Source organism: Spinacia oleracea, chromosome 4 (genome assembly GCF_020520425.1).
Source record: "Spinacia oleracea cultivar Varoflay chromosome 4, BTI_SOV_V1, whole genome shotgun sequence".
In the NCBI taxonomy this organism is placed as follows: domain Eukaryota; kingdom Viridiplantae; phylum Streptophyta; class Magnoliopsida; order Caryophyllales; family Amaranthaceae; genus Spinacia; species Spinacia oleracea.
The window spans coordinates 49,857,425-49,874,117 of NC_079490.1; positions in this window are offsets into that span (position 1 = coordinate 49,857,425).

The window sequence follows — 16,693 nt, forward strand, 5'->3', positions numbered from 1 at the left end:
TGTATAATTAACACTGAACCGCATTTATTATACTTACCATTAAATGCATACTTGGACCAAGGGCATTATTTCCTTCAGTCTCCCATTTGTCCTTAGGGACAAGTGTGCATTTCCTAATTCCTTTGTCACTCGATGCTTGCTCTTGAACATAAGGTAAGAGTTGTCATCCTTATTATGTCCAGAGGTGTTTCTCGGTTTCAGAGTTCAACTGATCAAATAAACAGACAATCATAGTCTATGATTCATCTGAGCACGGCCATGCATTTTACAGTTTCTAGCTCTCCGAGTGGCCTTGTACAACTTTCAGCATCTCATCCCGATTTATGGGAAGACAATCCCAATCTTGCGATCTTGAGATTAGACTTCGTTTGATAGGTGATTACCCGAGCGTTGCCTTTATAGCCTCCTTTTACGGTGCGACGGTTGACAACGTCAAAGTAAGCAGTTCTCAAACAAGTAATCTCAAATCACTCAGGTATTGAGGATTAGTGTCTAATAATTTTAATTAAATTACTTATGACAGATTTTCATCTCTTACAGTAAAGTTTCATAGGTCTGTCTGATACTAGTCTTCCCAAAGTAAGTATTTATGCAAATGATTGCGACATTGCCATTTCCACATAGTTCAAGAAACAGAACTACTAGTCATCTTGCATTCTAGTCGTCTAACATTTTCTATGCGTCCATCTTTATAGAAAACTCCGACCAGGGACCATTTTCAACTTTTGACATTTAAGTTCACTTGATAGACATTTCTTAGTCACAGGACTGGTCCTAACAGTCTATCTTGAATATATCGTCAAATTGAAGGGACTCATCATTTAATAAACCACAAATTAAATGGAAAAATGAATTCTGTTCATTAATGTGAATGGTTAATCAATAATGTTTTACAAAGTATTAAACTCTAAAACTTTAAAACATTAAATAAGGGTATCAAAGCCATTATCCAACATCCTTGATTCCCATAGCTGTAGTGTGCGAGTTGTACTTCGCCTGCGGCAAAAGTTTAGTTAATGGATCTGAGATGTTGTCATCAGTTCCAATCTTGCTTATCTCGACTTCTTTTATTTCAACGAACTCTCGTAGAAGGTGAAATCTACGAAGTACATGCTTGACTCTCAGGTGGTGTCTAGGCTCCTTTGCCTGTGCAATAGCTCCGTTATTATCACAATACAGAGCTATCGGTCCTTTAATGGAGGGGACTACACCAAGTCCACCTATGAACTTCCTTAGCCATATAACTTCCTTTGCTGCTTCATGTGCAGCAATGTACTCCGCTTCAGTTGTAGAATCCGCAATGGTGCTTTGCTGAGCACTTTTCCAGCTTATTGCACCTCCGTTGAGGCAGAAGACAAACCCAGACTGTGATCTGAAATCATCTTTGTCGGTTTGGAAACTTGCGTCCGTATAGCCTTTAACAATTAATTCATCATCTCCACCATAGACCAGGAAATCATCTTTGTGCCTTTTCAGGTACTTCAGAATATTCTTGGCAGCAGTCCAATGTGCCTCTTCTGGGTCTGACTGGTATCTGCTCGTAGCATTGGGTGCGTACGCAACATCCGGGCGTGTACATATCATAGCATACATTATTGAACCAATCAATGATGCATATGGAATCCCATTCATTCGTCTACGCTCATCTAGTGATTTTGGGCACTGAGTCTTGCTTTGAGTTATTCCATGAGACATGGGTAGGTAGCCTCGCTTGGAGTCTGCCATATTGAACCTTTCAAGCACCTTATTGATATAAGTGCTTTGACTGAGTCCAATCATCTTCTTAGATCTATCTCTGTAAATCTTAATGCCCAGTTGATGAATTAAAAAGTGATACCGCAAGTGCACGGTGTCTGTTGTTAGCAGATACTTAGCAAATACGGGTCGATCCCACAGGGAGACAAGTTCTATTAGTTTTTGCCCAATTATACGAACTATTTCAATAACGAAAGTTGATTTTGGATATTATTAACTAATGAAGCTAAAGCAATAATGTAAATGTGAAATTATCAATGAATTAAAAGGTCTAGGGCGTCTGTTCGGTTCACCATGCTTATACCAATCCAAGAACACAAATCAATCCATAAATGAATAAACTAAGCCGAGTAATTAAAGTACATGTTAATCCTACGGTCGGGTCTTAACACTTTCAATTCAACATATGCAGTACGGTCGCTAACATAATCAGAATTTCCAATTGCACTAAGCCTCTAAAAATACGATCTTTCGATTCTAATTCCTATTAGCTAGATAATCGATCAATTCATGAAATTGGCCGATAACATGAATCAACAATTAAAACAAATCAATCGGAATACTCAAGCAATAGTCTATAAATTAACAAACTTTATGCATAATAATCATGGTATAAACATGGCTTCCCTTACTTAACCCTAGAATACGACTACTCGCTCATAATTGAATTAACAAACATGATAGAAATAATAAACATGAATTTCATAATCAAAGGAAAAACTAAACTAAGGAACGAAAACAATAATAATAAATTAAAGCAAAAGGAATTATGAAAAATACCTTAGATTGATCGATCGAAAGGAGTGTACTAGGGCTAAATAATATGAAGAGAGAAAAATAAAACTAAGCGTTTAAAAGAATTCTCAGGAAATAATAACATGAGAGAAATAAATTAATTCCCTTGAGTATTTATATGCTCCTATTTTCTATAATAAAGTAAATAAATAAATAAGAAAATAAAAATAAAAGTCGTCGATGATTGGTCGATGGAGCGATGACGTGGCTGCCAAACCCGAGCACGAGCCGCGCACACGGCAAGAGAGATTGCGAGGCATGGGCAGCGAGGGATCTCGCGCACCATCCCTCGCTGGCATGATGATGAGCGACTAGCAAGAAAGTAGAGCAACGAGGGAGCTAGCGAGCCATCCCTCGCTGCCATGCGCGTGTGTGTAGCAAGCTAAGCAACGAAGCTATAAGCAGCGAGGGAGCTAGCGAGCCATCCCTCGCTGGCCGAGTGAAGTGCAGCAAGCCAAAGCGACGAGCAACAAGGCAGCAAGGGAGCTAGCGAGCCATCCCTCGCTGGCCTAGTGAGATGCATAGCAGGCCAAGGCGACGAGCAACGAGGCAACGAGGGAGCTAGCGAGCCATCCCTCGCTGGCCTAGTGAAGCAAGCAACCATGAAGCGATGAGGCACTACGATAGATGTAGAGACCCAACGATAGATGTAGCGAGCCAACGAGAGGTCTAACGAGCCAACGAGGGATCTTGCGAGCCAACGAGGGATCTTGCGAGGCTATGCACAAGCGATACATCGAGTTAATCATCCCCGGAAAGCTCAATTCTCCGATCAAACACTTCGTCTCCTACTCAAACCATCCGGTGATCATTCGATCTGTTAGGTTATGATACATATGACAATTCATAAATCATGCGGAAAAACCATAAAGCCAGGAAAGCATATTATTTACACATAATCATTTAGCATAGAATTGATGCATACATGTTGTAGCGTGCCTTCCCTAGCTGCGCCAGAACCTAACAAGAACAAGTCTTTAGGACTCCAAATGTCGTTCCGGATCCGCCTCAAGTTAGACCAACTAGAATCGCCCTTAAGGTTACTAGGAATTTCGGCTATGTGTTTGCAAGTGTATGGCTGATTTTTCTTTCAAAAACTTACCCTTTGAATACTTCAATCGTACCTGCAAATAATGACCCTAGGCCCTTATTTATAGAGGTATGGAAAAGGAACTGGAATCCTATTAGGATACTAATTAGTTAAACTAGAATCCTAGTAGGACTCTAACTAATTAATTTTATCCTTTTAGGATTAGGAATTTAATCATCAAACAAATCCTATACAATTTAGGTTTCGTATGTGAACACAAACTCTACACGAGCATGACCCACGAGCGTGCAGGCCATGCCCGCGCACAGCCTACACGGCCGCTCGGCCCACGCGAGTCGCAAGCCCACGCGAGCAGCAGCACCACTCGCAGCCCATTGCTGCGCGCGCTGCCATGGCCTGGCCTTGCGCTGGGCCTGGCGTGGCCTTGGCTGTTCGTGTGGCGCGCTTGGCTTGCTGGGCGATGGCCTGGCTTCGTGCTGGGCCCTCGTCCGGCAGGCCTCGTCCGATGCTTATTCGTACGATACGCTTCCGATTAAATTCCCGGTTCCGGAATTCATTTCCGATACGAACAATATTTAATATTTCCGATTCCGGAATTAATTTCCGTTTCGAACAAATATTTAATATTTCCGTTTCCGGAATTATTTTCCGATTCCGATAATATTTCCGATTCTGACAATATTTCCGTATCCGGCAATATTTCCGATTCCGGCAATATTTCCATTTCCGATAATATTTTCCGATACGTACCATGTTTCCGTTTCCGGCAACATCTACGACTTGGATAATATTTATATTTCCGATACGATCCATATTTCCGTTTCCGGCAGTATCATCGTTTCCGGAGTATTCATTTCTTGCTTGTGACGATCTCAGCTCCCACTGAAACCAAGATCCGTCGATTCCGAATATCCATAGATAGAGTATTTAATGCCATTAAATACTTGATCCGTTTACGTAATATTTGTGTGACCCTACGGGTTCAGTCATGAGTAAGCTGTGGATTAATATCATTAATTCCACTTGAACTGAAGCGGCCTCTAGCTAGGCATTCAGCTCACTTGATCTCACTGAATTATTAACTTGTTAATTAATACTGAACCGCATTTATTAGACTTAACATAGAATGCATACTTGGACCAAGGGCATTATTTCCTTCAGTCTCCCACTTGTCCTTAGGGACAAGTGTGCATTTCCTAATTCCTTTGTCGCTCGATGCTTGCTCTTGAACATAAGGTAAGAGTTGTCATCCTTATTATGTCCAGAGGTGTTTCTCGGTTTCAGAGTTCAACTGATCAAATAAACAGATAATCATAGCCTATGATTCATCCGAGCACGGCCATGCATTTCACAGTTTCTAGCTCTCCGAGTGGCCTTGTACAACTTTTAAGCATCTCATCCCGATTTATGGGAGGACAATCCCAATCTTGCGATCTTGAGATTAGACTTCGTTTGATAGGTGATTACCTGAGCGTTGCCTTTATAGCCTCCTTTTACGGTGCGACGGTTGGTCAACGTCAAAGCAACCAGTTCTCAAACAAGTAATCTCAAATCACTCAGGTATTGAGGATTTAGTGTCTAATAATTTTAATGAAATTTACTTATGACAGATTTTCATCTCTTACAGTAAAGTTTCATAGGTCTTGTCCGATACTAGTCTTCCCAAAGTAAGTATCTATGCAAATGATTATGACATTGCCATGTCCACATAGTTGAAGAAACAGAACTACTAGTCATCTTGCATTCTAATCGTCTAACGTCTTCTATGCGTCCAATTTTATAGAAAACTCCGACTAGGGACCATTTTCAACCTTTGACATTCAAGTTCACTTGATAGACATTTCTTAGTCACAGGACTGGTCCTGACAGTCTATCTTGAATATTTTGTCAAATTGAAGGGACTCATCATTTAATACTAAACCAAGATTAAATGGAATATGAAAATACATTTCATATTTGATAAATGTTCAACCCCAATGTTTTACAACCATGGGCCTCAGACCCATCTTTAAAACAGTTCATGAAATTCAAAGCTATGCTTGATTTCCAGTGCTATAATGTGAGTGTTGCTTCTCACTTGTTGCATAGGTTTAGTTATCATGCTTTGCTAATCTTAATATCCTTTTCATCAAATGTTCTTCGAGATATGATGATAAGATCTTTTTGAGTTTGTTTATTATGTGATCTAGTCTTTCTTACTTTGATAGTGGTTTTACGCATTTTGCAATGAAGAACCATCAAGTTAGCAGACGTTTTTCTTGCTTCAAGAGTGGTTCTACGCATTTTTCAATGAAGAACCATCAAGCCAGCAGATAGGTGATCTACCCAATTTCAGTGAAGAACTTCAAACAACTCTGTTTTATTGCTTCTTAGGCAATAATTACTTTTACTTCAACTATTTAGGTTGCTAGTGATGCTTTGTTTGGATTTACTTATCCAAGCAGTTCACAGATATGTGGAAAACTTTCCAACTGTATCTTAGAACATAGAAATTAATATTTTAATTTCCCACGCAACAACTCATGGTCTCCGATCCATGTTGCCATTTCAAAACACGATGCTCTATAGCTCGTCCTTATCAATGGTTAACTCCAAAGGGTCTTGCTTGATCCTTTGCCAGTGTTTATGCGTGTAGCATCAATATTTAGCATATCTTTATTTCCTTGAATCAAGAACTATTCCTATGTACCTTTTCAAGTACCATAAGTATTCTTGATCTCAATCTAGTTGATCTTCACTTAGATCAATAGAGATTGGTATATGTTCGTCATGCCTAAAGTCATACGATACGTTTTTGGCGATCCTCATATTATATCATTCATAATAGATTCTTTTGCAGAATAATTTCCAATTGAATTCTATTCATGTAACTTTAGCTCATCTAGTTTCAGTAGATACTAAATCCAGCTAAATTCTTTGACATATAATATAGGTTAAGAATCTTACTTAGATCCTTTGATGTTTAACTTAGTAAATACTTATACATAGTTCAAACATTCATTACTTAGATTTATTCACATGGGTCGAATATCTCCAATGGAGTATTTCGTGCTTGATTTAGTAAATGCCATTACTTAATCCAAAACAATAATATAAGATCTTTGTAAATAGATCTTAATACCCAGTATGTACTAAGTTTCGCCTTGGTCCGTCATTGATGAATAATTTCAAATCTAAGTCATTAGCATTTGAATGTTATTTCACAATAGAGAGATATATGTGTGATACACATGGGACCAATTAAGTTTTTATGTACTCCCACTAAACTTCTTATATATCTATAAGAATTATGTACATTTTATGAAACTAAAATGCTTATTAGCTTCACTAAAATACAGTTCCAATTCCTAATTGCTTGCTTAAATCTGTACTTAGATTTCATAAGTTAGCATTCCTTTTCAAGTATTTATTTGGATCCATAAATCCTATGACATGCCATGTATATAGTTTTCTTCCAACATTTGTTTGAGGAATACGTTTTGTCATCCAATTGTCATATGTACCAATATGCAATCATTGCTTGAATTATAGACTTGAGCATTACGATTATGTATGAGGTTTCAACACAATCCATGCCATGAATTTGCTTGTAACCTTTAGCAACTAATCTAGCTTTGTGTGTGAACACAATTCCATGTTTGATGGTTTTTATCCTTAAAACAAACTTGCAACCAATAGGTGTGAAACTATTCTTGCAAATCAACAAAATTTCAATTTTGTCATCAAAACATTGGTTATGTTTTATGGCCTTTAACCATCTAAAACATTTGAGTCTATATATGGCCTCTAACCATTTTAGGGAATCTGGGTTTCGTCATAGCTTTCTTACAGGTCACAAACTCATTAATAGTTTGACTGCAAGTTGTAGGTTTCTTCACTATTAATAGAAGAATCTCATAGTTTCATTGACCTGAACTCTATGCCTACTTGGGTATAGAACATCAAACAATAGAATATCAACAGGCACTTTGAGAGTCCTTTGAATATTCTGTTCTCCTTGAAGCACTTGTAAAGTCTTCTAAGAGATGTCTATTCTTTAAAGCCACTTGTAAAGTCCTTACAGAATAAGTTCGGATTTTCTGAAGCACTTCGAAAAGCCTCCGGAATGTCCGTTTATGTTTGTTGTTCGCCTCGAAGACTTTCGAGGTCTATTTTCTCCCACTTGTCATTTTAGAAACGAATCTCCAGAAGGACATTATTTCGAGCAAACAAACATTATGTTCTCAAAAATTCGTGGTAGAAACAATACCCTTGTGTCTCATTTGAATAAATCACAATGAAACATATATCTATACTTGGGCCTTAGTTTGTCGAATGACAAACACTAAGCTCCCACTGAGTTTTGCAACTCTCTAGATGTATTTTATGAAAAGTTATTCTGAAATTACTTTTCAATAGCTTTGACGAATTTGTTTTAGTTTGGTGGTAGTTGAGCATTTTGTTTTAGAAATTATAGGAAAAGTCTTTATGATTCATCATTAATCGAATCAAGTACTAATTGACTTCTATTATTCCAACTAAGATATGCCATATCTTATGGACCTAGATTGTGAAATTACAACACACAATCATTGATGATCATATTTGGTCTCAAGTAATCATCAACATGATCTAACCTAGATCTTTATGATTTCTTGCCAAGTGGATTTTATACTTCTGAATCTTTGAACTAGCCAAACAGATTCAACTTATATCACATATGAGTAAATAAACCTATATTCACTCAAATCCATGTGAAATAACAAAGTCATAAAATCTTTCTTTAGCTTTGAACTCTATTGTCTAGGCGTTCTAACAATAGTTCATATCTTTTGTTACTTTCAACAAGTAAGACTAGTTGTCTTAAATTGATCTAGAAATCAATCAATTTTCAAAAGTCCATCAAAATAGAGCTTTTGAATGTTAACTTGTTGATATGGTCTAAGCAAAAATGCCAAAGATTAGTGGAACTCAAATCAAGGGGTTGATTTGAACCTAGTAAAGTTTTTATTTAAAGAGTTGTTTGTTTTAATCAAGCATATTGACTCAACCCGTAAATGACCATTTCATTCAAATAAACAAACAAACAAGCATTGTTTTTGTTCTTCTGAATGTGAGTCTTTCTGTGTTTGAAGCAGAAATTTAGGTATGCTGATTATGGAACAAAATAGCCATTAAGTTCCAGCCTTTGAAAGGACTTAAAACAAACTTAGATGACTCTACAATTAATGTAGCAATGCCATGCTTCATTTCCCACTTGTAGGCCATTAGTGTAGCTTAGCTTCCATTGTTTGAGTTATTACCGAAGTAAGAACCTCAAGCGGTATATGATACCAAGGAAGTTTGATTGCCAGGTCACTTTCTTTAAACATTAACTTTTAGGTAGAAACGGAATTGTAAGTTCCTTTCACTTGTTCCTTGTTTTCCTATTTCTTGTACCCTTTCTTATAGCCTTAAGAATGAATTCTCTAGTGTTGACTTTTATACTTTGTTTAGACATGTCCAATGTCACCCCAACAAGGGTTCTTACCATTTAATTTATGTTGAATATTCTGTTTCAACTAGATGATCTTACCAGAAGCTTCTAAAGTTCTCTAAGCATTGATCTATTCGAATGTCTAGGGACTAGACTCATTCGAGAATTAAATGGACTAAGATTTTAGGTTGCTAACCATTGGTAAAGCTGAGCGTTTAAACTCAATGCTTTATGATCTCAAAACTACATTGTATTTTGAATTCACAAGCACCAATCGGTTTGCCATTCGACTTTGATACTCGAAAACAACCATAAAAGTCAATAAAAGAAACGTACATTTAAATTTCTCATTTTCTCTCATTTCCGTGAATCGTTCTTGGATTCATTACCAATCAAGGAAATTTACTGTTACCTTTCTAAAAGGATTTATTGCAGTGCAAGATATTTAATTATAAACAATAATTAAAACATACATTGAAGCATGCAAAGTCTAAACATTTATCATGATTAATAACTTGAAAATTAAAGCAATCATGCAATTTAAACAAGTCATTAGCATTTCATTCGAATTATGTGTTCCGGCAGGTGTGAATAAAATGATTCCAAGACCCTAAAACCATTGAAGAATTAAGCACAGTTTGTCGACTCAATTCTAAAACATTTTAGGTAAGCAAAAGCCTTTTGCTAATAGTCTAGAAACTACTCTTGGTTGATAGGTACGTCTAAGAACTTATTAGGTAAACCTATCGATTTTGCCACGACATAAAAGGAATCCTTACTTATATCGTTGAGTTTCACCAAAACTAACATGTACTCACAATTATTTGTGTACCTTGCCCCTTTAGGACCAATAAGTAACACCTCGCTGAGCGAAAACTATTACTAGATTGATGTAAAGGATATCCAAGCAAGTGTATATTTTGGCATGGCACCTTTTAACTCAATTTTTAAATTTGGAACTTAAGGCTCTTACTATGTTGGTTAGATTTTAAGTCAACTAAAATCCTTAATCATACAACATAATCAAGCTTTGATCTCATGCATTTTAAGACATATTTAAAAGCAATAAATAATTTAAAACATGCATAAGATAAATGTGATCTAGTATGGCCCGACTTCATCTTGAAGCTTTAACTTCAAAGTCCGTCTTGAAAATCTCCGTGGGAGGCACCATTTTCTTCAAATAGAATAAGCTATAATTAAAACTAATTACAACTATTTGATTGTACGCAGACCATATTTGAATTTAAAAACAACTTTGGTACTTTAGACCAATTACATTCAAATTAATGGTACGCAGACCATATTTTCTATCCTATTTGGGCCATACTAGTCACTTCATAACCTGCAAAACAGTACATATACAATATATACCATTCACCCATTCATTATCATGAATGACCCACATAGCTGGTTAGTAAAACACATTATGCATCACATAAACATTTGCAGCAATTAATCAAGGGCACCAATAATCTACAAATTATTCAGTCCTTATTAATTCTAATCAAGTTGTTTTAACCTTAAGGATTTGTAGACCTAAGCAAGAGTATATGACTAAAAGGGCTCCCACTTAAACCAATAAATTCATATGCTTTACTAATTTTAAACATAAAAATGTATTTCTAGTCTAACCGGAAACATACAAATTTAATTAAAATTTAAAGCTCATATAAATTTATAATTGAATCCATAAATTTAATTTAATTTCAGTCGTATTTAAATTAATTCATGATTTTAATTTTAGTAAAATAATTAGAATAAATAAAATTTATTATAATTACAATATTCAAAATTAAAATCCAAGAAAATAATTTAAATTATTAATTTTAAAATTAATTAAAATTACGTAAACTGAAAATTTCAAATTAAAATTTCAAAACGATCTAATCGCAACGCAACAACCCCACGCAACGCACGCCCATGGGCCACACGCACACAACCATCGCTGGCCATGTGCGCGCAGCCCATGCGCTGCGTCGCATCGCTGCTGCTCCCCATCGCAAGGTGCGCGCCAGCGCTCGTCGCAACAAGCATGCTGCTGACCATCGCTGGGCGCAACGCTCGTCGCACGTCGCAGCAAGCACGCTGCACGCCATCGCTGGGCGCAGCGCTCGTCGCACGTCGCAACAAGCACGCTGCACGCCATTGCTGGGCGCAGCTCTCGTCGCACGTCGCAACAAGCACTAGCGCTCGTTGCGCGCGAGGCTCCGCACGCTTGCGCGAGGCAGTGCGCGCTGTGGCGCAGCACGCTTGCTGCCCACACGCGACTGCTCGTGCCTTGCTCTCGCCCTTGCCCATGCGCCCATTGCTCACAGCCCACGACACAAGGCAGGGCTGCTGCCTTGTGCTCGTGCACCATGCCCTTGCTCACTGCATTCGTACCGCATGGGCGACGAGCTCCCTTGCTCGTCGTCGCATGCCCGAACTATACAACACCCCTTAAGGGTAACACGTAGCGTCCATTGCTTTGTGCGTGCAAGTTATATGAGCGAATCGCATAAAAATTAAAATTTTATTTTCAAAATTAATACAAATTAATAAATCATATTAATTTCATAAATTTAGGGCGAAAAATCGAAAATTTATTATTTAATTGATTTCCGATTAACATGGATTCAAGTCTAGGTCATAAAAATTTAAAATTTAACATAAATTTACAATTTTTATGGTGGTTTTTAATCATAGGTATCTAATTAAATTATAACTAATTATGAAAATCAAATTAATTCTAAATTATTCCAATTTTCAACAAATTAATCATTATTACAAATTAGATTGCATAATTAACAAGGCTAGGCATTCAAACTTGTTAAACATATACAGTAGGTCAATCAAAAATTCAAGATTTATCAACAAGAATCGCAAATATTTAATTTAACATCTTAAATTTACGAAATTTTGCATTCGAAAAACTAAAACCTCCGAAAAGTCGTAGTTAGGCTTCGAATTTGAGAATTCTGGGTTCGGCTGAAAAAATTTTTTTTTGTCAAAATTTTAGAATGCCTTTTACATGCGGAATTGAAACAAAAATCACTTGATTTGGATGAGGAACGAAGAAACTGCCGAAAAACTGCGTACGTATAATTAAATAAACGCAATTTGCAAATAATTAACAATTACGAAAATTAATCACCCCTTTTAATTCTTGCAAATTTGTAATATTTAACCATGTTCATGCAATTTAGATTATGAAAATAATGAGAGGCTCGTGATACCACTGTTCGGTTATGATACATATGACAATTCATAAATCATGCGGAAAAACCATAAAGCCAGGAAAGCATATTATTTACACATAATCATTTAGCATAGAATTGATGCATACATGTTGTAGCGTGCCTTCCCTAGCTGCGCCAGAACCGAACAAGAACAAGTCTTTAGGACTCCAAATGTCGTCCCACCATAGATAGTCCACAGTACGTCTGGATCCGCCTCAAGTTAGACCAACTAGAATCGCCCTTAAGGTTACTAGGAATTTCGGCTATGTGTATGCAAGTGTATGGCTGATTTTTCTTTCAAAAACTTACCCTTTTTCTTTCAAAAACTGGAATCCTATTAGGATACTAATTAGTTAAACTAGAATCCTAGTAGGACTCTAACTAATTAATTTTATCTTTTTAGGATTAGGAATTTAATCATCAAACAAATCCTATACAATTTAGGTTTCGTATGTGAACACAAACTCTACACGAGCATGACCCACGAGCGTGCAGGCCATGCCCGCGCACAGCCTACACGGCCGCTCGGCCCACGCGAGTCGCAAGCCCACGCGAGCAGCAGCACCACTCGCAGCCCATTGCTGCGCGCGCTACCATGGCCTGCTGGGCCTGGCCTTGCGCTGGGCCTGGCGTGGCCTTGGCTGTTCGTGTGGCGCGCTTGGCTTGCTGGGCGATGGCCTGGCTTCGTGCTGGGCCCTCGTCCGGCAGGCCTCGTCCGATGCTTATTCGTACGATACGCTTCCGATTAAATTCCCGGTTCCGGAATTCATTTCCGATACGAACAATATTTTTTTTATTTCCGATTCCGGAATTAATTTCCGTTTCGAACAAATATTTAATATTTCCGTTTCCGGAATTATTTTCCGATTCCGATAATATTTCCGATTATGACAATATTTCCGTTTCCGGCAATATTTTCGATTCCGGCAATATTTCCATTTCCGATAATATTTTCCGATACGTACCATGTTTCCGTTTGCGGCAACATCTACGACTTGGATAATATTTATATTTCCGATACGATCCATATTTCCGTTTCCGGCAATATCATCGTTTCCGGAGTATTTATTTCTTGCTTGTGACGATCTCAGCTCCCACTGAAACCAAGATCCGTCGATTCCGAATATCCATAGATAGAGTATTTAATGCCATTAAATACTTGATCCGTTTACGTACTATTTGTGTGACCCTACGGGTTCAGTCAAGAGTAAGCTGTGGATTAATATCATTAATTCCACTTGAACTGAAGCGGCGTCTAGCTAGGCATTCAGCTCACTTGATCTCACTGAATTATTAACTTGTTAATTAATACTGAACCGCATTTATTAGACTTAACATAGAATGCATACTTGGACCAAGGGCATTATTTCCTTCACGATCCACCTCCAAACACTCCGAAAGCACCCAAATGATTGTAAAATCACCTGAAATATCAAAGAAAACACAAACGGAGCGTAATAGAGTACAATAACGACGACTTATGCAATTATGACTCTAAATGCAACTAAAATGAGACGAATGCCTAGAAATGCAACCTAAATGAGCCTAGAATACCCTATATAAATATGATTCATCAAATTCCCCCAAGCTAAACTGTTGCTTGTCCCCAGGCAACACTAGACCGAAAACAGAGAAATGAGACGCACATGACTTTCATTGAACCTGAACAAACCTACTCAACTCTCGGGCAAACAATCAAACAAAGTTATTAAGACAGAAATTTTAGCTCGGATACAAATAGAACCACAAAGCATCATGATCCACAATTGAAACAACCAAGCTTAGCCACAAACCGTTCTCAATCAAGCTAGTCGTCGCCGCATACCTTGTAGAATATGAATATATGATGCAACGCGGGGTAAGATGACAATAGCAAGAAACAATTTTCGCTCATTCACAAAACACACATGCCGATCAAGAGGTCTTTATAATAAGCTTGTAATGGGGCTAGGTGAAAAGGAAGGGTAGGATATAATTTGGGAAAAAGTGAGAGTAAGGTCCAACTTGGGGAGCAAATGTGAACTATATGCGTCGGCGTGATAATGTCGAAAATCCAACTCCATCGAACCATGAAACCCGAACAATCAACCAAGTTATATATGACCAAGGGGAAAAACATAATATAATGTCAATGATCTTTGTTCAATCCCCTTTCCTTGCCTTCAAACTATATACAAAAACGAAAAACATATTTTTGATTTTTCTTTGATTTTTCTATTTTTTTCTTCTTTTTCCCTTTTTTTTTCTCTCTTTTTTTTCTATTTTTTTTTTTTTGAAAATGAAACTAAAGAATGAAATCGAAAGTACATAAAAAATCTAATGCTAACTGTTACAAGCTTGGGTGCCAACAATAATATACACCATTTCTGAACCACAAATCCAAACATAGCCTCGAACCACGAACTATTGGCTTAGTGTGCCAATCAATCAACATCAACGAAACCATTACGAACACCGAAGCTCCCCCAAGCTAGACTCGGGACAAGTAACCAACGGGGCTAATAGGGCTCAATTTTGTGGAGTTAAAAGAATAAACGGACAAGGCTACAACATGGGTATGAAAGGCAGGAACTGATGTTTCTAAATTCGTCTGAAGGCTTCCTAAGAGAAAGGCCTCTGTCATACGCGGCATGCGTGAGTTGCAACTAAACTACTAATGAATCTCAAGCCAAAATCATACGATAACAAGTCACATAAATCACGCAAACACATAGTAAGGTGACCTACAAGGTAATTGGCTAGCTATTCTTGACACGAGACTAACATCTTACCGCATACCATTCAATTGGTTCACACAATGCCAAGCAGTTATCAATGTATAGCACAACCGACTGAATTTCAGAATCATAACTAAGTTCAAGAGAAGCTCAAGAGAGTCAAATAAAGTCCGAACATGGTTTGAAAGTCAAATACACTATGCAGGGTATAAAGAAGTATGGATGCAAGTAAAGAAAAACAACTAAACTAATCAATAATACTAGGAAAGTAGTACATTTTTTTCGTTGCACGTAAACTCCCACCCCTAATGGATGGTACAAAGCGTACAACACCTATGAAAGCAATAAAAACTACACTAAGAAAGCAATAAAGGATAGGATATCCCTCCCCCAAGCTAGAATGATGCAGTGACCCCACTGCGACAATACATAGTAATGCAAGGGAAAGAGAAAAGGAACGACTCACTCAGCAAGAGTCGGGGCAGGAGCTGGAAGCCGTGCAAGAATGGTGGAAACATCCTGTCGCAAAGAGGCAACCTGGTCGTCAAGAGCAGAGAGACGCTCAAAGACAGCAGTATGAAAAGTTTCGCAAAGCGAAACAAAGGCTCCCAGCTGGTGCTCAAGTGGTACAGAGCCAGTAATAGGAGTAGGTGATGCCGGACCCTCGGGGGTAGCAGCAATGGGAGACGCAGGAGTACTCATTGAGGGTCCGGGGGGTGGACGCGCGGAGTCTGCCGTCCGGCTCCCCGATCGTCGAAAGTCAGGTGAGAATGTCAAACATCCCGAGGTAGTGAGATACGCTCGAGAACACGGGAGATAGGCATAAGGGGAGTCGGCCAGGCGGTGTCCCCCTCGTTTCACGTTCCAAATATAACGATCTCCTGTCTCTTTGAGCCAACCAAAATGACCCAATGCCTTAATGTCAAGCAAATAGTTTTTCGATGAAACCGGCTTCTTGCCCTCAGTTGACAACCCAAAATGTTTGGCAATACAAGTGATAAACTGCCACAATGGATATCTCTAATATCTCTGTTACGAGCAGTATGAAAAGTTGAGACCAAGAAAGAACCATAATCAATCGTAGGAAGGCCCGGGGTCCTTTCAATAGTGAAAGCCAATAAGTGTCGGAGGTCAGATGTGGTGACTTGATTCATCTCCTTTTTAGGGTAGAAGACACTCTTAATCACCCGATGGAGTAATCTGAGGGAAGGATTGATGATCGAGCCACACTTGCTATGGCCGGGATTTCAATCCTTTTTTCCAGTTATTCGAAACCAAAAGTGGGAGAGATCACAAGGCGTACCATCCTCACCCATCTTGTCATCCAAGAAGGTGGTGAACCCGTATGAATCAATTATGCATCCTTTCTCCCATCCAAAAATATCATTTACCTCATCGACATTCAATTCACGAGCTACACCACCAAGTTTAAAATACATCTTTGAGGTTTCTCCTTTAAACTTAAAGGAAGCTAGGAATTCATAAGTCCAATCTGCAAAAGTAAGCTCAGTAATACCAAGAAATTTCTCCAAGACGAACCAGAAAGAAGTTCGTCAATACTAGAATGAAGTCCCAATTTGGTAGCCGCATCTATGGAGTACAAAAGTGTAGAACGAACCGGTCTTTTGTGCAAGGCGGCTAGCAAAGATTGTTGGCGAAGCTCAGGATTTAGGTGTGGTGGTGGTATTATGGGTGTGGG